Below are 22,880 nucleotides of genomic sequence, written 5' to 3'. Positions count from 1 at the left end.
CATATATGAAATACTGGGGTATGATTTCAGGGAGTCCTCTGAATCATTTGGCTACGTCGGGTGGTGGAATCATAATTCGGCCGTGTGGAATACAATGAATAGGCCCGCTTTAACATTTGTTTCTTTCCTCTTCTTTTTTAAACACAATCCACCACGTGTCCTGTTTCTACTCGTACTTGGCCAAATGGAAGACGTTGGTATGACTGTAGGGTGCGATTGGCATAACAAGGTTGATATGAAAAGGGGTAATGGATTTAGAAGTATGAAATAGGTTGGGGTATGAAAGATGATAAGAATTAACAGTGAGATAAGGGATGATGGAAAATGTAGTGCCCTTGAAATCGATCATAACAGTCACAGTCATTAAATTTAACATTAAAAATTAATCTAAGAAATTAAATGCTAAGAATAAGGAACATATTACAGTTTTGTTGGTTGTTGTTGCATTGGCATGCTGAGTAGGACTAGTCTCTTTTGACTATTCTTTGCTGTTCATAACAGGTCCCCTGAGATAGATTCGAATGCAACAGGTCCCTCTGAAATCTTGAAGATGTTCATGCAGCTCCTTATATGTATACAGGTTCCTTGAGTTTGGGTATTTGATGGAGTCTTCGTGCCCAACAACCTGTGAATCCTTGTAGAAAATTGATGAAACTTTGTTGAAGTAGCCCTGAAGTAATAGTCTCTTAACAGGTCCCTTTTATGTGTCTTAAACAGGTCCCATTACTGCTGGTGTTGGTAGCATGGTCTTCTGGACAGAACAGGTCCCCCTGCATAATGTTTATAACCAGGTCCCTCTGAGATAAAACAATGACAAAACAACTTATTTATTGAAATCTGGAATGCTGGAACAAACTGCTTTGGAAATGTACAGTGAGGAGATGAGATAAGAAATCTTTAAGAATTTACAATGGAGAGATAAAAGAACAAAATACGGATGCTTCTCTCCCCCACTAAAGTTTTGACTTGTCCTCGAGTCATTATTCAGTTGATAAATCAAACAGTGAACAAAAGAAAGAGAATTCTTACCCGCCAATGAATTGGTTTTCAAGTAAGAATTCGGGGTTAGAGTGTGCCAGAGGCTAGTTTTCACATCTAACCCATTGTTATTATATTATTTATTTTTATTTTTTTTATATTATTTTTTTTTTTTTAGTTTTTGTTTTGTTTTTTTCTTTTTTATTTTTGAATTTCTAAATTGAAAGGAAATGAACTAAGGCAGGGATACTGCAGCTGAGGGCTGCAGTATCTCAACCTCTCTTTGTTGAGATACTGTTTGGAGAAAATCTTGCTTGCTAATGGGCTTAGTGTATAGCTTCAGGCGATGACCATTGACAGTAAAGGAATGACCTTCTCCATCAATAGTTTTGAGCTTGACTGAACCATTGTCGTAAGCCTGAATAATTTGGTATGGGCCCATCCAATGGGTGGTAAACTTGGCTTTATGATCTCTGAATTTAGAGTAAAAAAGTAAAGCCCAGTCACCTTCCTTGAACTGCTTCTTCTTGATATGTGCATCATGCCACTGCTTCCTTTGTTTTTGCATGAGGATTGTGGTTTCCTCTGCTTGCTGCCTCATTTCATCCAGCTGGTTCAACTGCTGAATTCTTTCTTGTTGTGCTTGGTCCAAGTCAATTTGCAAATCTGCAGCCAGTTTAAAAGTATGTATTTGAAACTCAATAGGAAGCATTACCTCTTTGACGTACACCAACTGATATGGTGTAAATCCTGTAGTATCCTTCCACGTAATTCTGTAAGCCCAGAGTGCATTTTTGAGCTTCTCTTCCCAATTCTTCCTGTTCATTGCCACAGTTTTAGTAATGATCCCTTCCAAAGTTTTGTTTATGGATTCCACCTGCCCATTGGCCTGTGGATGGTAAGGGGTACTTTTCCTATGCTTGATTTGGTATTTGTCTGTGATGTCCTTCACTATCTTTGAGGTGAATTGAGTACCTTGATCAGTCACTATCTCCCTTGGTACTCCATACCTTAAAAAAATCTCTTCAAAAAGGAAATTTACCACTCTGTGTTCAGTGGCTCTAACCAGTGCTTTTGCTTCAGCCCACTTTGTGACGTAATCAGTACATACTAAGATGTACTTCTTACCATTGGAGGTTTGGTTAATGGGTCCTATAAAGTCTAGAGCCCATTTGTCAAATGGCTCTAGGTGAAGTTGGGGCTGAAGGGGCATCTCGTCTATAGCTGTGGGTGGTTTTAGTGCTATCACCAGATGGTTATTATTGTTACAGGAATTTAACATCACAGTGTTAGATAGACCAGGTAAAGAGAATCAGGTGGCAAATTTTCTTTCTAGACTGCAAAATCCAGGTGAGGTTGTTCCGGTTGAAGATTCTTTTCCATATGAAAATTTATTTGCAATTTCCATAGTAAATCCTTGGTATGCTGATTTGGCCAATTACTTGTCTACAGGAAGGACACCTCCACACTTTACTGCAAAGGAAAAGAAGAGACTAGTCAAACAAAGTGCTAGATATTCATGGCTTAATGGCGATTTATTTTACACTGGTTATGATATGATCATTAGAAGATGTGTAAGAAATGATGAGGTAATTGATATTTTAAAATCTTGCCATGATGAACCGTGTGGTGGGCATTTTGCAGCTAAGCGGACAGCATTCAAAGTTCTTACTCTTGGATACTACTGGCCATCCATTTTCAAGGATGCCAAGAAGTATGTGAAGAGTTGTGACAACTGCCAAAGAATGGGCAGGCCAACAGCTACATACGAGATGCCCCTTCAGCCCCAAGTTCACCTAGAGCCATTTGACAAATGGGCTCTAGACTTTATAGGACCCATTAACCCAACCTCCAATGGTAAGAAGTACATCTTAGTATGTACTGATTACGTCACAAAGTGGGCTGAAGCAAAAGCACTGGTTAGAGCCACTGAGCACACAGTGGTAAATTTCCTTTTTGAAGAAATTTTTGTAAGGTATGGAGTACGAAGGGAGATAGTGACTGATCAAGGTACTCAATTCACCTCAAAGCTAGTGAAGGACATCACAGACAAATACCAAATCAAGCATAGGAAAAGTACCCCTTACCATCCACAGGCCAATGGGCAGGTGGAATCCACAAACAAAACTTTGGAAGGGATCATTACTAAAACTGTGGCAATGAACAGGAAGAATTGGGAAGAGAAGCTCAAAGATGCACTCTGGGCTTACAGAATTACGTGGAAGGATACTACAGGATTTACACCATATTAGTTGGTGTACGACAAAGAGGTAATGCTTTCTATTGAGTTTCAAATACATACTTTTAAATTGGCTGCAGATTTGCAAATTGACTTGAACCAAGCACAACAAGAAAGAATTCAGCAGTTGAACCAGCTGGATGAAATGAGGCAGCAAGCAGAGGAAACCACAATCCTCATGCAAAAACAAAGGAAGCAGTGGCATGATGCACATATCAAGAAGAAGCAGTTCAAGGAAGGTGACTGGGCTTTACTTTTTGACTCTAAATTCAGAGATCATAAAGCCAAGTTTACCACCCATTGGATGGGCCCATACCAAATTATTCAGGCTTACGACAATGGTTCAGTCAAGCTCAAAACTAATGATGGAGAAGGTCATTCCTTTACTGTCAATGGTCATCGCCTGAAACTATACACTAAGCCCATCAGCAAGCAAGATTTTCTCCAAACAGTATCTCAACAAAGAGAGGTTGAGATACTGCAGCCCTCAGCTGCAGTATCCCTACCTTAGTTCATTTCCTTTCAATTTAGAAATTCAAAAAGAAAATTAAGAAAAAAAGAAAAAAAAGAAAAGAAGACAAAACAAAAACTAAAAAATATAATATATATATATATATATATATATAGATATATATATATATATATATATATATATATATATATATATATATATATATAATAACAATGGGTTAGATGTGAAAACCAGCCTCTGGCACACTCTAACCCCGAATTCTTACTTGAAAACCAATTCGTTGGCGGGTAAGAATTCTCTTTCTTTTGTTCACTGTTTCATTTATCAACTGAATAATGACTTGAGGACAAGTCAAACCTTTAGTGGGGGAGAGAAGCATCAGGATTTTGTTCTTTTATCTCTCCATTGTAAATTCTTAAAGATTTCTTATCTCATCTCCTCACTGTACATTTCCAAAGCAGTTTGTTCCAGCATTCCAAATTTCAATAAATAAGTTGTTTTGTCATTGTTTTATCTCAGAGGGACCTGGTTATAAACATTATGCAGGGGGACCTGTTCTGTCCAGAAGACCATGCTACCAACACTAGCAGTAATGGGACCTGTTTAAGACACATAAAAGGGACCTGTTAAGAGACTGTTACTTCAGGGCTACTTCAACAAAGTTTCATCAAGTTTCTACAAGGATTCACAGGTTGTTGGGCACCAAGACTCCATCAAATACCCAAGCTCAAGGAACCTGTATACATATAAGGAGCTGCATGAACATCTTCAAGATTTCAGAGGGACCTGTTGCATTCGAATCTATCTCAGGGGACCTGTTATGAACATCAAAGAATAGTCAAAAGAGACTAGTCCTACTCAGCATGCCAATGCAACAATAACCAACAAAACTGTAATATGTTCCTTATTCTTAGCATTTAATTTCTTAGATTAATTTTTAATGTTAAATTTAATGACTGTGACCATTATGATTGATTTCAAGGGCACTACATTTTCCATCATCCCTTATCTCACTGTTAATTCTTATCATCTTTCATACCCCAACCTATTTCATACTTCTAAATCCATTACCCCTTTTCATATCAACCTTGTTATGCCAATCGCACCCTACAGTCATACCAACATCTTCCATTCGGCCGAGTACGAGTAGAAACAAGACACGTGGTGGATTGTGTTTTTTTAAAAAAAAGGGGAAAGAAACAAATGTTAAAGCGGGCCTATTCATTGTATTCCACACGGCCGAATTATGATTCCACCACCCGACGTAGCCAAATGATTCAGAGGACTCCCTGAAATCATACCCCAGTATTGCATATACGCTTCCAACGCTCCTATGATGGCATCTATACAAGTGGTACAGCCATTCCTCCGTTCCAAAAGATAAATATGCTATGAAGTAAGTGTAGTGGTTATCCCATCATCATTCTCAGTTATTTCACGCTGGCATTTGACTACCGTGACTTCCACAGTAAAGATTGAAAGCAGTGAGCGCCACAAGAGGGAAATATAACCATTCGGTTTCGACTCCCACCAAAGTCACAAGACAGTCGACCAAGCATCATACTGGATATTAAGGGAGCGACACCACCAGGTAACAAATTGAAATTTCTTTGTAGAAATTGCTAGAGCACGACCCTCTGCCAAAATGACCAATAGAGTCGAGCCGAGCATGTTCGACAGTTCTCAATATCATGAAGATTGCATTTCAATTCTCAGAGAGATACAGTGGTTGCCCTTTTTAGAGAAATTTCATGGAAGTAATGAAGAGGTTACCAAACAATTCGCTTTCACATTCAATGGAGAAAAAGCCCTGATAGGTAACTTCTCATTCAGGGTTTCGGAGGACACCATAGCCCAGTCAATAGGGATTAGCCCAGAAGGGGAGAAGTACTTTAAGGCAAAGCAATTTAAAGAGAAGTCGTGGACTCAATTTATGTCTAGATCCAGAGTCTCATCAGTTAACTGGAAGAAAGGCGTCCCAAGGAGTTGGTTGATGCATTCCTGGGACGAGATGGTCTATATTCTCCAAAAATTCGTAACCTGTGAAGGCCGTTACAGTATTGTCTATCTATACCATATTAAATTACTGCTACACTTGAAAAGGCAGTGTGTTATCAGTCTACCATATTTTCTATTACAAAGCCTAACGAAGATGTCGAAGACCATCCAAAAGCAGAAGGGAAATGAAGACAAGAACCTATATCACTTTGGCTTAATTAAAATTCTTATTGAACATGAATTGCGGAGAAGAGGGAAACCGTGGAAGGAGTTCTTAGCTGCTAATCAAATTAAAGATGAGGAAGACAAAGAAGAACTGCAGGAGAACTCAGGTTTCATGAAGGATATCGATGAAGAGATCCCGGTATCCAAAGAAAGCAAGGTACCTCCACCTGTGAGCAGCATAAGGACTAGGAAAATGAGAAAAGAAGATGCTCAGAAGGCAGAGTAAGATAAAATTTTCACCACTTATTCAAGAAGAGCAAGGAGAGCACCTAAAGCCCAGTTACAAGAAGACCAGCTTGAATCCAATGCACCTATACCAATGGATATTGAGAGTAGTGACCACTCACCACCAAGACCAGGAGCTGATATAGAGGTTGAAAGCAATAACAGGCAAGAAAAAGGTTCACCACCTCCCATTAAGAAACAGAAGAAACTGGAGAAACAAATTGAGAAATTAAAGGAAGAACTCATGGAGGCTAATATGCTAGAAAAAGTTATCAAGAAATAAAATGAGATGCTCCGAGCGCAGAGTAAAGAGACTCAACAGAAGAATGAAAAGTTAAGGGAGCGAATCAGTGAACTTGAGGCTGAGCAAACGGATATTTGTAAATGGGCCACTAAGTGGTACAACCAGAAGAAGACCCTCAAAGAAAAATACAAAAGATTAAAGCAGGAGCTCCATGGTCAGAAAGATTCCCAGGTGAAAAAGAATGTGGACACATTGCTAAAGGCAGCAGAGATACAGGCAGGGATAGAGTTCAAGCGAAGCACTTCAGGGTTAGCATCAGGACATGCTAATTCATTAAGTCGGGGAGAGATGTTGGTACCATCCCATGACCTCCTTTTTCCTCCTAAAACATATCATTTTCCTACTTCTTTCCATCATATATCTCTTAGATCCCTTGAAAATTGATTAGTTAATAGTTCTATAGTTATTAAAATGCATTGAAAATGATTTAGGAGTTTTATGTTAAAGAATTAGGAATTTTTGATAAAATGACTACAGGAAGTTCCAACATCCTGTAATTGGTTTATTGTTGGACATGTGGCATGACAGCTAGGCTAGAGCGAAGGGTAGGGATGAAAAGTAGAATGTCCAAGCATGGATGAATACCTATCCTACACCAGAATTGACCCTCCTACATGCGCGGTCAACAATGGTCAAAGTATAGCATGTTGGCGACAAAGGCAGCAACAACAAAGCATTCTAAATTGATTTAGTTTTGTTCCTTTTTGAAATCAGTTTAGGATAGAAACATTTTAAAAATCTCGACATGATAAAAGCGGCAATAGCCACATCATGAATGTACATTCGTTTTCGAAATGTAAGGGTTGTAAAAACATATGTAAAGACAGTTTTGTGTAGTCAATGGTTGGTTATCGTTGTATCGTTTGAAAACAAAATTTGAACTTAATATCAAGAACACAGTTGCAGTCACAATCTTTGTCTTGTTGCGTTGATTTTATAATCGGTTGATCACAGTCCAGTATACCTCTAGAACGCGGACGGGCCCTGCGTTAAACTGGTATACTGTAATTTCCTTTTTATTTGCAACTTAGGGTATTGAATGATCTGCACAGTAATTAGAATTGGTTGTTGATTTCAATAGAATGCGTATGGTTTATGTTTATGATAGTGCTTGAACAGTTCATCACTGAGATCGTGAATCGTATCCTGCAAGGGATTCGATCCTTTGTTGTCTTTTAAAGCAATGTCATGAACTCTGCTTTCATTTCAAAGTATGTTTATGATTTCCATATGTCTTTATCTTGCATGAATATTAGTGAATGCTGAGTATTTGCTGAACATGGGTTTTATGCATGGTGTCTCTGTAAGGAGATTGAAATCTTGGTTTGAAGTGATACACAGTGTTTTAATTTGATAAATGAATTGAGTGACAGTGTGGTAATTAGGTAGATTAACTGAGTGACCTAAGTGTTTGGGTGATAGGTAACATACCTCAATATTCCGTAAAGAAGTCCTGTGACCTGCCATCATAACCACTTAGCTAATAATCCTTTATGTATATATACTTTAGACGCATGCCTCTAAGTCTACGCATCCTGGTCGATAATAAATATAGCCTAGTCTAGCACCCAAGATAGGACACTACACAAAATGTAGTGTCCTATCTAGGGTGCTAGACTAGGCTATATTTATTATCGACCAGGATGCGTAGACTTAGAGGCATGAGTCTAAAGTATATAGACATAAAGGATTATTAGCTAAGTGGTTATGATGGCAGGTCACAGGACTTCTTTACGGAAGATTGAGGTATGTTACCTATCACCCAAACACTTAGGTCACTCAGTTAATCTACCTAATTACCACACTGTCACTCAATTCATTTATCAAATTAAAACACTGTGTATCACTTCAAACCAAGATTTCAATCTCCTTGCAGAGACACCATGCATAAAACCCCTGTTCAGCAAATACTCAGCATTCACTAATATTCATGCAAGATAAAGACATATGGAAATCATAAACATACTTTGAAACGAAAGCAGAGTTCATGACATTGCTTTAAAAGACAACAAAGGATCGAATCCCTTACAGGATACGATTCACGATGTCAGTGATGAACTGTTCAAGCACTATCATAAACATAAACCATACGCATTCTATTGAAATCAACAACCAATTCTAATTACTGTGCAGATCATTCAATACCCTAAGTTGCGAATAAAAAGGAAATTACAGTATACCAGTTTAACGCAGGGCCCGTCCACGTTCCAGAGGTATACTGGATTATGATCAACCGATTATAAAATCAACGCAACAAGACAAAGATCATGACTGCAACTGTGTTCTTGATATTAAGTTCAAACTCTGTTTTCAAACGCTACAACGATAACCAACCATTGACTACACAGAACTGTCTTTACATATGTTTTTACAACCCTTACATTTCAAAAACGAATGTACATTCATGATGTGGATGTTGCCGCTTTTATCATGTCGAGATTTTTAAAATGTTTCTATCCTAAACTGATTTCAAAAATGAACAAAACTAAATCAATTTAGAATGCTTTGATGTTGCTGCCTTTGTCGCCAACATGCTATACTTTGACCATCATTGACCGCGCATGTAGGAGGGTCGATTCTGCTGTAGGATAGGTATTCATCCATGCTTGGACATTCTACTTTTCATCCCTACCCTTCGCTCCAGCCTAGCTGTCATGCCACATGTCCAACAATAAACCAATTACAGGATGTTGGAACTTCCTGTAGTCATTTTACCAAAAATTCCTAATTCTTTAACATAAAACTCCTAAATCAATTTCAATGCATTTTAATAACTATAGAACTATTAACTAATCAATTTTCAAGGGATCTAAGAGATATATGATGGAAAGAAGTAGGCAAATGATATGTTTTAGGAGGAAAAAGGAGGTCATGGGATGGTACCAACAAAAGGTGTGCAACATATTGGTTAGTTGTGTTGTGGGAAGCTAAGCATGTGCTATCGGGTGACAAGCAGTACATGTTATGGCTCGAGTGACTCGTGAACACGATTCGACTAAGTCCCTGCTGTAACATATTATAAAATATCAGAATTTCATAATGAAAGATTAGTTTGGTATATTTTTGTTGTTGTTTTGGTCTATCAGTTTGGAATTGTTGTATTTTTATGTTATGTTATTCCGCACATAACTAATAATGAAAGAAAAAACACATAATAATAATGTTGGAAGGCGTAGTACGGAATATGAAAATGTTGGAAGGCATAGTCCGGCAGATGAAAAAAATACTAAGTATGGGAGTCTAGCTTGTGTTGCACGATGCCCGGAATGATGGAGCAAACTCTGGGGCATGAGAATGGGGATGACACACCAACTAGATCAAGGGAGTAGTTGGTGAAGATAATATTTGATTTGGAAACTAGCCATAAGTGGATAAATGTAATTACTCATTAGGGTCATAACAATCATTGTAATATAAATGTTCAACATGTTTCAAAAAGTAAATGATAGCTCTATATATTAGTCAAAAACAAAACTATTGACTGGAACTCATAACTTGGATGTATTTCCTTTTTGTCAGTCTCAATTCCTCAAACTACACTCTTGAAAGTCCATGGTAATATATTAATTACTCGAATTTGAAGGATTTCTTATTCGCCATGTGGTATTGGAGCAATATTATGACCTACTTGGTTGGGGATGCACATAACGAATTCAATGAAGCATTGAGGTTAAAATAATATAACATGAACAATATGATGGATTAAGTTTACTCAGAGGCAATTGTAGTCCCTGCCGGTAAAAATGTAAAAGAATTAATGTGTATATTTTTTTAGTAGAATAACAATATATTGCACGGCTTATACCAATACAGAATAGTAGTGTATTGCACCGCTTAGTCCAAGGAGCACTTAAATCTGTTTTGACACATTATTTTTGCAACATATAAGCGTCTAAGTTTATATCCAAATGATCGACACTCTTGTCAATTTGTCAATTCAAAAAGGATGAAAACGCTAGGTACACAACCATGACACACCCACGCTTCAAATTAAATTAAAGCATGTGTTTCAAGGTTTTGAGCATGTGTTTCAATGTTATTGTCTAATAAAGAAAAACTTTAGCAACAGAGGTTTCTTACAACTAAACTGATAGAAATATCAATGTTTTGCTTTTAAAAATCAATCATTGAGTCAAACCAATATAACCAATGTTTACAACCACAATAATAAAAATTTGAAATTAAACAAGGGCATCTAATGCATGATTCTATTTTGCCTCATGCGCGTTGTTCAGTTAATGTAGTGAGAGAAAAGGTAGAACTTCACAACATACTTGTCCAACATCAATGCCTCAGAATACTTTTGCTTCAGCGTCTTGAAAAATATTTCGATTCAATATCGGATATCATCCACTTTTGTGAACACCCAAAGGTACCTTTCCACCCCCTCCTAGTTTCCACCATGCCCTCCTAGTTTCCACCACGCACTTGAAAAGGTACCTTTCCACCACCTCCTAGTTTCCACTATGTAGTTCATGCTTGAAATACTTCATATTAAACAAGATTCAGTAAAAAATAACCTCTAGCTGCCAACACTTCAACAACAACTTCTTAAATATATCCAGAGGATTCAACAAGATACAGGTGTGACGTATACAGGAATGTCACTTACATGGAACCATGCATGTCCTATCATAACGACAATGACAAAGTCATCAACTGACTATTAATATTTCAATTAATTATAAATTACTACTTGTCACGCTGTGAACCCAAAATTTTACCACTTGTCTATTCTACCATAAGTCAACATGCATGTGAAAGTTTAGGTAAGTCTCTCTCACTCGATGGACAAAAGAGTTGATCATGCTCAACAATAGTGCTGGACAAAAGAGCTAATCATGCTGGAGCATAATTTGACTACAGCTCGAACAGATGAAACAATGACCTCAACTCCAACAGAAACAATGGTAAAATCAATTTCCGCCCCTCTACCCTATTTCTTATTTTCTCCAATTATACGGACTGAAGGCCAGGGATTCCTTATTTTCTCCAATTATAAGAACCCAAGGGGAGTTCTTTAAGTCAAAACATTGTTTCATTATAATGGGCACGGGCCACCAGAACGATTGAACTCTGTTATGTTATGAATGAATCTGTTGTATAATCCAGTATGTCGAAGTCTAGAAAAGGAGTGGTCGTCTCTACCGTTAGCTATTACTATGAGAAGCCTTTGAGGAACTCATTATTATATATGTAAGACGAGAAAGGACGGGATAGGGTTTGAATAGCTGCTTGTCGTTTGTTATTAGGTGTGTTTCCCTGCTTCATTCGCTTCCGTGGAGTCTGAGCCCAACTAATCTTGCCATAGCAACAACAAAGTGAAAGTAACAATAAAAAAATAAATAGGCGGCAATAAAAAAGGATATAGGTGGTAGGGAAAGTGAGAGAAACCGTTGCTGCAATGTGGTGGGTACGCGCAACCAGAGCCATGGAACACTGACTCTGTTTTATAATTAATCCAACACGTCATGCACGACATCGAGGGTGTATCTGAAAGGCGCACCGCAGCGTTCCCTGGAGCCGGACGAGGCATCAGAAGGGACGCATTATGGTTATTGCTTGGAAGCTCGAGGTCGACTCCTGCCTGGAACTTGTCCGCCAGCAACAACAAGGATCACGGTGTCAGGACGCACACCACAGCGTTCCCTGGAGCTGGACGAGGCGTTGGAAGGGACGCATTATGGTTATCATTGGGTAAGCTCAAGTTCAACTCCTGCCTGGAACTTGTCCGCCAACAACAGCAAGGATTACCGTCTCGAGGACGAGTTGAGAGTAGGTTCAAGCTGGGAAGGGATGTTGTAGTGAGAATTGTAATTCAGGCCAATGCAACCCACTATTAACTGGCTCCCTTCGAGCTGGGGTACATCTAGAGTCTTCTAATTAAGACCTCTGCACGGACCCATTTTACAATAGCCCAAGAAAATTTTACGATACCAGAACAGCATGCAGATAACCAAGTGGAAAAACTTTGGATATAAAGTGTAGTGCATCACCATAAAAAACTTACTTTGGACATCAGGAAAAGTTCGGATATAAAATGCAGCACACGAGAAAAAAAACTTTGGATATAAAGGAAACTTTCGATATAAAGAAAATTGCCACTTTCGATATAAATGAATATTTCGTTATAAATTGCCACTTTCAATATAAATGAAACTTTGGATATAAAAAAAAGTGCCCAACCTTTCTGCATCAGGAAACTTTGGATATAAAAAAAATTGTCCAACCTTCCTGCATCGAAACACGTGAAAGTTCGAATAAGAGGTCGAATCTTTGCATAACCAAAAACTTTGATTAAAATTTCAATGAATAGATATTCTCCACATAAAACTTTTGAAACTTTGGTTAAATGGTGAAAAGGAGGGAAAACAATTATTCAAAGAATAAATTAATTATCGGTCAACGATCGCTATAGTCCTGCAAGGCCGGGACTAATAACGGCCGAAACTATCGATTGAATTTTGGCAAGTCAAATTTCTATTAAATTGAAAACAAATACAACATGAAAACAATTACTTTTCTTATAGCTCAATAAGCCTTGCATTATCATACATGGCATGTCTAGCCATTCATACTCCACGTTTAAGAGTGAGGGGAAAGCATCTCTGCATAGGCATTCCTTACACACTTTCTCTAATATAATTCTAATATAATTCTTTGTTAAATGTTTTCATAGGTTGAAAGCAATCATTACAAATGAATGTTTATCTCCTCTCTATATATTTTTGACTACCACTTTTGGTCGGATTTGAACCCTGAATCGATTCAACCAAATGGGAACAAAACTAGAAAGTGGGATTTGAACCCCTTAACCGATTCAACAAAATGGGAACAAAACTAGAGAGATAGGCTAATACATATCTTTGTGTTAATTTATAGATATAAGGACCGACTCATTAAATTTTTTTCAATGAATTACTAGAACTAGTCTCAATGTGTGATGTGAGTACTCAACGCTTGGCATTTGACTTTTATTTCCGTGCAGCTTGATTTATGATTAGAACTATAATTAGATGGCGGACTCTTACTTGTGAGGTAACTAGACTAGTGGGTAAAAGAACATTCCATTTATCTAAGTTGGGTTTTATCATTCACAATCATTTACACTTGAATATCTAGCTCATTTTTGTCAATCTACGAAGCACTACCTTAATAATAATAATAATTTATCATGAGACACTCTAAAGGAGCAAGCTTTCTATGATAATTTCTCTAATGCATTGCGATAATCTCGCTTACGTAGAGCAAACAATAGATGGAAGAGGGGAGTATGGGGTACCATCAACTTCTAAATCAGGCTCACACCATTTTTTTTGTTATTCTATGATTTATGATTCATTTTCTTTTGCATTGTCATTGTGACCTGAGCCTTAAGCCCAATTATTTGACCCTAGTAATAATTACTTATGATTCCCTTCAATATTTCATGATATCTTAGAAACATGTACAGATAGAAGCTAATTACACCTTTTATCACTGTTTGAAAATTACCATGCCTATATTATAAACCATGGCTCATTTAGGTACAATATTTCTTGTCATTTGATTGTAAGAAACTTAAGAAGGCCTCTTAAGGAAAACACCCCAAGTAGCACTGAGAAAGAGATACTAGGAGGTCATGATAAGGATTGGCAATTGCAAAAATGAGGTTGCTACAAACCAAACCCCAAGTACTTGAACCAAAATTGATAGACATAACAAATGAAACTTTAATGGAAGCAGAGATCCTCAACATCTACATCTAAATATATGCAACAATCTAGATAATGTTTCAACTCTGTATTATATGTACCAAGAGGTTTCTGCTACATTGATTTAGATGTCGATCTGAACCATTCAACTTTATTGTGCTCCATCAATTTAGATGTATAATTTATTTATACATTTCACGGCATTATAAATAAATAAATAAAAATAATTAAACTACTTCTCGATTATCGAGCCAGTGTGCCTTCACTACCAATGGACAAAAGATCGAATGATTCCACCATGGATTTTAGCAACAACGATTATCTCACAGATAAATTGGAAGATAAAGCATTGTGGACAGATTCACTCAAAACAATTTATATATTACTCACAAAGCCAAATTACAAGACACATAAATAGTGTGCCAAATTAGAGGACACATAAATAGTGCTCATGAGATCTAATAGATTCCAAACAAGAGAAAACAGTTGAGAAAATTTCTCAACAAAACTCCAACAACCAACGACCCAATCCTACTTATATACTAATGTAAATATTATTCCAAGTCCCCCCTTTAAAGTCCCCCCTTTAATGCTTACATTACATCATTACAAAAATTAATACAGGAAACACAAATTATAGTTCACATATAGTCACATCTATCTCACTAGTCTTATCTCCATTCTGAAGTCTCCTAGACAACACTCTTTTCACCACCACAATCTTCAAGTTTCCCTTTCAACTCTTTTAAGACATAATTGCCTCTGACCATATTTGATGAAATTTGTATAATTGACACTTCTTAACCTTTCGAAGACCACCCTATGGATAAAATCCCATCTATCAAAATGCAGTGAACTACACTTTCTGATAGTTGTATAGATGAGGTGTCAGATCGCTGGGCATATTCAACAATCAATTATGCAATTCAACAATCAATTATGCAAATGAATTTTTTTGCATACAAAGATCTCATAACATAACATGTAACTCATGTCCTTCAAGCCCTAATCACAACAAAACCCATTAAAGTATAACAAATTTACACAATTAAATTAGTGATTCATTCTAGGCACCACAAAACTTAGAAAACCACTAATTTAATTATATTTATCTATTCATCAATTGGTTACGTATTTTTAATTTACAAACCAAAAATATATAAATACAAACTCAACAGGAAACAAGTTCCCCCGTTGGCAGATCACTGCATAACCCTGAGCAAATAAAGTTTCCCATTCCTTATGAGGAGCTGAATGGTTCTTAAACTCCACCATGTCCAATGCGGCAACATCATGCCTATATACTGGATTCCTTCAACTTAGGTGAATCAATACTACCAACATTCACATGATGAATCCAAAGGCTTCGCTTCTAATTCTTGGAAGACAACATGTTTATGAGGCGATCCTTTAATGTGGGGATTACGGACGCGATAAAATATTCGAACTTCTCAATGAAGCCACTAACCATGGATGCATCTCGTAAACAAAATTATAAAATTCCTTGATACGGTTCTTTTTGGAAACGACTTGACACACAGTTTTCCAAAATTTGGGATTGGAACAATATTGTAAATCTCGCTGTTGCAAACAACTCGACACAGCGTTTTCCAAAATTTGGGATTGGAACAAGATTGCAAATCTCGCTGTTGCAAACAATTCGGAACAATGTTTTCCACATGTTCTCGAACACTTGCAGTTTCGACAACTATCTGATCCTCCATAATAGATCGAGCAGATCCGAATGCAATCCAATTTACCGAGAATCCGACGCCATGTACAGGTCGATTCTCATTGCTCCACGCACAACCATGCAGCTCCCTTTATGCATCTATGCAGTTTTACACGACAACGTATTGCAGCAGCCACGCCAGTACTCTCGCTAGATGGAAAATATGTTCAATTCTCCATAAGCAAGTTGTTCGTGCTTCCTCATACACTGATCGTTGGCTCTGCCTGAGATCATATATTACAAACATAGATCAGCAGGTCCTCCATCTGCAGCTGGAAATACTCTATTCCGGTGGGTGGGTGAGTTGTCGTACTGTGAATCTCAGAGACGAAGACTTTGTATCATCCAATCCAGGATATTACGATGACCCTTTTCACTGTAAAGCACTTAAGTCGTCGTTGACAACGATCATACACAAACACACCTACACTGAGCTATGTTAAAAAAAACAAAACCTAGGATCTTTTCTATTTGTTTGGCCCTCAAAGCCAGGCTCTGATACCAAAACAATTTCTATATTATTTACAAAGCCAAATTACAAGCTACATTTGTTCAAATAGATTTTAAATAAAAAGAATATGGTTGAATAAATCTCTCAACAAAATTCTAACAACCAACAACGAAATCCTACCTATATAAAAATAATGTAAACATTATTCCAAATATCTCATCATACCAAAGATAATTTTTCTTTATTAGGTAAAGGATTTCATGATCATAAGCCCACATGAAGGTTTTCCAATGGAAAACTGGCAACATATTTTGTTAGTAAGTTCATGAAAACCCAATGCCCATAAATCGAAACAATGTTATATGTGTGCCTAGCGATTTTCAGGTAATAACCATAAATATATTTTCACATTTGCCGCCTTGAGAACCAGCACTGAGTAACCAGGACATTGTCAGGAACGTAAGCTTTTCTTCAACATGATCAAGCTAGGACAATCTCATGGCCAACCTTACTATATAATTAGACATTTATCTCACGATTGCAGATTTGGTCTGAAATAAGAATAAAGCAAAATTATTTGTTGAATTTGTTCAATACTCACGAGATACACAAATCTATAATCAAAATAAACTTAAGTTATATTAACAAGTCTGGTTTGATCCCAACAGTAAGTGATCCGTGAATCCTTGATGTAAATATTCATAACAACCCACCGTAACAAGTCAAGGAAATAATCAATGGAAACAAAGTGCCAGATTTCGTGTTGATCACAATTCCAACCGAGTACCAAAGTAATTGCTCAATTCAATTTGAAATATAAAGCTTTAATGATATGCAGGTCTAGCAAACGCTTTTGGCAGGAAGAGATGTACTTTGGATGCATTTACATATCATTTTATTAACTATCAATCAAAGAAGTGTTATTGAACTTGTGAGTTTCAAGGCTGTTGTTTGAGATAAATTGCTTTGTCTGTATTACTATATTACACTTAATCCATAAAATTGGCTTTAACTCCCAGAAAAACAGGTCTAGGCTGGTTTCTGAATGTATGACTACTAAAATGCTAGGTAGGTTTCTGAATGTATGACTACTATAATCCTGAATACAAACATGACATTTGTGAATTCTCGAGCACAATACAAGTACAAATGTGTAAATTATTCACAATGCATGGAAAATTTACTAAATCACTCAAGACCAGCGGGACACTATAAGATACGATTTGATATGAATGTAGAGATTTACATCATATTTAGGGCTTTCTAATTGTTGAAAACAAAATTTTGATAATAAAAGAGTCAATCCACATGTGGGTATAAAAACAAATTTAATTATAATTTCTACACGTCTTTGGATATAAATTAGTTGGTAACATTCTTTTGAAATTGTGGGTTCAAATTTTATGTTAATTCTTTTAGTCCAGAGAGACTATTTTAATATTTTGGATGTTATTGCCTCATTGATTTTAGAACTTCAAAGAAAAATATTCTAACAAATAAATGTGCAATAAATTATTCATTTACTATGAAAACTAATTTAACTACTAATAATATTAGTACAGACTTGAAGTTAGAGGATTCCCAAATGCAAAAGTTTTAGCTTTCTTGAAAATTGTAAGACCTTTGGGTGGGGTAAATAATGAAAGAAATTTTATTTCGAGAAATGGACAAAAATAATAGAGAATATTTTTTATATCAAATAATTTATTTATTTCTTATTTTAAGTGAGCGTTAATTTGTATCATGATAGTTTTCCTATATATTAATTGACAAAAAATTGCGCTGTCAAATGTATTATGTGAAATTTTCATTTGAAATTAAATTTTATTTTAGAAGGATCATATTACATTTTAAGCTATTTGTTTAGTCTTACAATATGCTTATTCATAAGAATATATTAGACATTTTTTTTCAATAAATAAGATAAACGGAAAAATAGTTCAACTATTGAAAGAGGGTAAAATATTTATCGATTTTTAATTGTAATATGCTAAGTCATTCTATAGTGCTCAATTTATTTTTGTGAGTTTGACTTAAGTAAGAAGGCATAAAGTCAAGGAAACATAGAAAAAAATGTTAATACATTGTTTTATGGCAAGGTTCTATGTGGTGATGCAATGCAAAACTCTTGTCTTGTAATTAGAAACTTTTCACCTTGATTTGGTATTTAAAATAGTGAAGTATTTAGAGCATGTCTGTCATATTGTTTAAAAAAAAACTATGAATTATAATTGTTTTAATTGATGGGTTTAAAATTTGTAAAACACTTTATAGTAATTAAAATTAGTAAAAAGCCTTAGATGCCAACACACTTTCTTGTTGAAAACATAGGGTTAGAAGTAAAATAATTAAGAAAGAAAAAAGAAACATATAATTTTAAATAATTTAATGAATGTCTTACAAAATAAAGATAACTTATTATCAATTAAGTATTTAATAAGGATATTAGATTCTCCTTTCGGTTTTTACCTACTATTCTATATTTTTGTATGTGTGGGGCCCTAATCATGCAGATGGATTCCATAGATTTTATTATACTAATGACCCATATGATATGATGTAGATTTCGTTTATTTTGGATTTCCATGTTGGTTACTCATTGAGGGTCCCTTAGGTACGCACATCCTTTCCCTTATCAGAGGATGGTGTCTTAAAGGAATTGATGAAGCATCTATCTGTATAAATAGTGGCATGGCGAAAATGGAGATTCTAGTTGTGTACACAAATATTTCATTTGCTTCATGTGCAATTACACTGTAAACAATTGGCTTTCTTTGTTAGAAAATTTTATCATTATAGTTCTGCAAGTTGGCTAAATTTCCTTCAAATGGATGCTTTCTGGAAGTAGTAACTCAACAATCAACCTACTAATTGTAATGCGGAACATTTGAATACACTTATTTGCTGGAGCCTGGAAAAGAATGAGAAAATAGGTAATTAGATGCCATAATTAGTTATCCAAACTTGAGGTCGCTTGATATCTGATATTGATAACTTGAGGGTACTCAAATATTAGTACAAACTTCCAATGAAAGTCTCATTGTCTGAAATACCCCATGTATAGTTTTTGTTAGAGGCGACCATGAATAGAAAATGTAGAGACCATAGAATGTTCAATATATTATTTTAAGATTGCTTCCAATAGTGAAAAAGACACAAAACATATACTACAATTAAATGTCCATTATGGGGCCTCTTTCTTATATCTTGGCTCTACTTTCTTCCATCTCCCTACATCGATTTGAACTAAACAAAGTGTTTTTGAATTAAACTAACATTTTGAATTTAGTTTAAAACTTCAAAAAAACTGCCCCATCACATTTAATATTTAAACTACCTTTTTAACTCACCATATCACTTACTCAACAATTTGGAAACTGTAGCGATGATCCTAAATAATATTACTTCAGAATAAGGGGTTGACAGAAAATGGATGACCAAAATATGGGAGGAAGTGGAGGCTCGAATAGTGCCATGATTATCAATACAATACATGCATACATCTGGATAACATAATCTAAGGACTCTTCATCCTGGTGCATAATTCTCATCGTTCTCCCACTGCTCATCGTTAAATAATGGATACATTGAAAAGTTAGATTTTGGAATCAATTCAAGAAAAACTATGACCTTAATAACTCTAGCCAATAGGAATTGTAACCCATAGTAACTATAACCAACAAGAACTATTACCAGAGTTACTCTAGATAACAAGAACTTTGATCAATGAATGAATAAGATGATTATAGGTCGTTGGTTATAATAGTTCTCTGATCAAGAAATTTCCTATAATTATGACTAATAAACATTGATTATAGTTCTTGTGAGTCAAGGTTCCTAACTAGCAAAGGAATTGTTCCCTAGAACTATGACTGAATAAAAAAGGTTGTAGTTTAATTCCATAGTCAAAGCTCCCACATCATAATTCTTGTAAAATAAATTAAGAGTTCCTAATTGAAAAGGGAACTATGAACAACAAAGGAATGATTCCTAATGTCATAGTTCATGAGCGTAAAAGTTCTGAAGGTCATAGTTATTATCCGTCATAGTTTGTAACGGTTAAAGTTCTCAAGTTCATAGTTCTTGTATGTCATAGTTACTATGGTCATATTTCTCATGGGTCGTATTTTCTATTGGTTAGATATTCCAATGATAAGAAATCTCATTAAATTTCTTCAATGAGAATCGATGAAGTTCTTGTTGGAAAATGAGAGATGGAGGGAAATATATATATATATATATATATATATATATATATATATATATATATATATATATATATATATAGAGAGAGAGAGAGAGAGAGAGAGAGAGAGAGAGAGAGAGAGAGAGAGAGAGAGAGAGAGAGAGAGAGAGAGAGAGAATGTGTAAATGGAAATAGAGAGATACAGAGTTTTGGTAATAAATTAGTCATAATGGTATAAACAACAACTACCTTCGTACGATTCCATTCCATCAAATTCCACAATAACAGGGTTTCAAATTCTATAAAAGTAGGGTTTTCAAATTGCAAAAAACTAAGGTCTCCAAATTTCACTTCAATATACATTGAAAAGCATTGCCAACTTGTGATGCAAGTTAAATATGGTTTTTTTACTTACATTGTCTAATTACAGACTCAAATTTGAACTCACTATATTAGAGGTTCCACATTCCAGATTGATAGGGTTTTCAAATTCCACAAAGCTAGGGTTTTCATCGTGTAGAAAGTTAAGGTTTTCAAATTGCATAATGATATTTCCTAATAATGCACGTACACTTTTGAGAAATGCTAAGGTAACCTAGTTTGGGCCTTACAGAGCCTAGACAACTAGGAGAACATGTGCATTCCTAAGGACATGCACACATTCTTATGGGCATGTGTTCCTCGTGATAGCCCCATTTGCACTTCTGGGGTCATAATTATTGTGCAAGTTTCCTTAGTTGATTCTCACTATTTTTTTCAATTATGCATAATCCTTCTCAGGGTCTCATTATATAATTTCTTACAACATTCCTTCATGCACTTCATGCTAGGTGTTTTCTCATTAGTCTACATAGTTTATTTTTTTTTTCCACATATGAAGTCATTGCCACAAATATGTGATTCCACAACCACTTGCCACATGCTTATTCACAATATACCAGTAAAGTGCTAAGTTATTTCATCATGACTAGTCCCTAATTACAAAATACTCCATCATGTTCTAGTTGATTTCTTACACTTGTTTGAGAAACTTTCACATATTTAACTTTATGTATCCATTATTACTCTTTCATGTTCATATCATCATTCTAGATTGATCAATGTTATGAACATTGCAATAGTTTATCATCATTCATTTCTTAAAACCCCCATTTATTTATACTTATTTTTCTATCTTCTCGTAGGTTTTGTATTCTTTGAGGGTAAGTTTCTTCCAAATTTTACTTCATTCATATGTAATTTATGGATTGTGATACTATTTCTCATCCATAATTTCTCTTCATTCAGATTGAATTACTGTATTGTTCATTATATATCTCAATGCCTTCAGAGTGGAAGAATTACATGAATGAGCTTGTAGGGTCTTTTTTATCAATGGGTCCCAATTTGGAAAATTTGGGTATGAAATCTTTGAGAGCCATTTTGAGGCATTAAATGAATTTTTTGGGGGTAAAAAAATTATTGCTTGTGCACAATCATCCAATACTCAAAGTGTTGGAAATAATACTGAGAGGGCGGGGGTGAATCAGTATTATCAAATCAATAAAACTTTTCATTTCCATATTAAGATTCATATACGCTGCTTCAGTTAATGGAACCCGCGTGTATATGCAACTGTATCTAATGCAACTAGCGTATATCTAGAATACTTATGATTAAGTTAATCCATTAAATGTTGATCTTTAGTTAGTGCATCCGAACTTCATTAACCATATGAATAGTAAGCAGGTGCAGTAAAACATAACACATCATCACACACAGGAAGCACACATGAACACCATGATATAAGGTGGAAACCCAATGTGGGTGAAAGCCACCTGCTACAAGTTGTCTCTATCTTCTTTTAATAAGAAACTTCATTTTACAATAGTTCTATACTGGTGCAGTCTTATACCAGTACACAGGCTTCTACCTGCAGAGGGCTACAACCCTTTCTCATTTTCCAGACTCTCCTTGATGGGAGCTACAACCCCCTTAGCTCTTGAACTAGCCGATCCATTTACTAGTACGTAGGTGCCTGCCTACTGAATGCTCCAATATTCACTCATTCCCCAGCTACTATTAGAAGGGAGCTACCACCCCCTTTGCTCTTGTACTAGTTAATGTACTAGTACGTAGGCACTGGCCTACAATCTTCTTTCATCCTCCAGGGTCCACATTTCATACGTTTTCAGACTAGATACTGCTGAAGCACAACACTATAATCTGAAGGCCACGTTTCATCCAATTTTCACACTGGACCCATCAATATCATTGATGCACAAAAACAATCAATACTAGCATCATTAATCTCTGAATCACCTAATACTGAATCACTGAGACCCTGCCAACAAAATGCAGTCACCAGAACACACAGAGTAGAACACTGAACTCCGC

The sequence above is a fragment of the Pinus tabuliformis genome, chromosome J (assembly GCF_031772625.1).
Source record: "Pinus tabuliformis cultivar Carrire ecotype Pingquan chromosome J, CPIR1, whole genome shotgun sequence".
In the NCBI taxonomy this organism is placed as follows: domain Eukaryota; kingdom Viridiplantae; phylum Streptophyta; class Pinopsida; order Pinales; family Pinaceae; genus Pinus; species Pinus tabuliformis.
The sequence above is the reverse complement of the archived record's forward strand: the minus strand, read 5'-3'. Positions refer to the sequence as shown.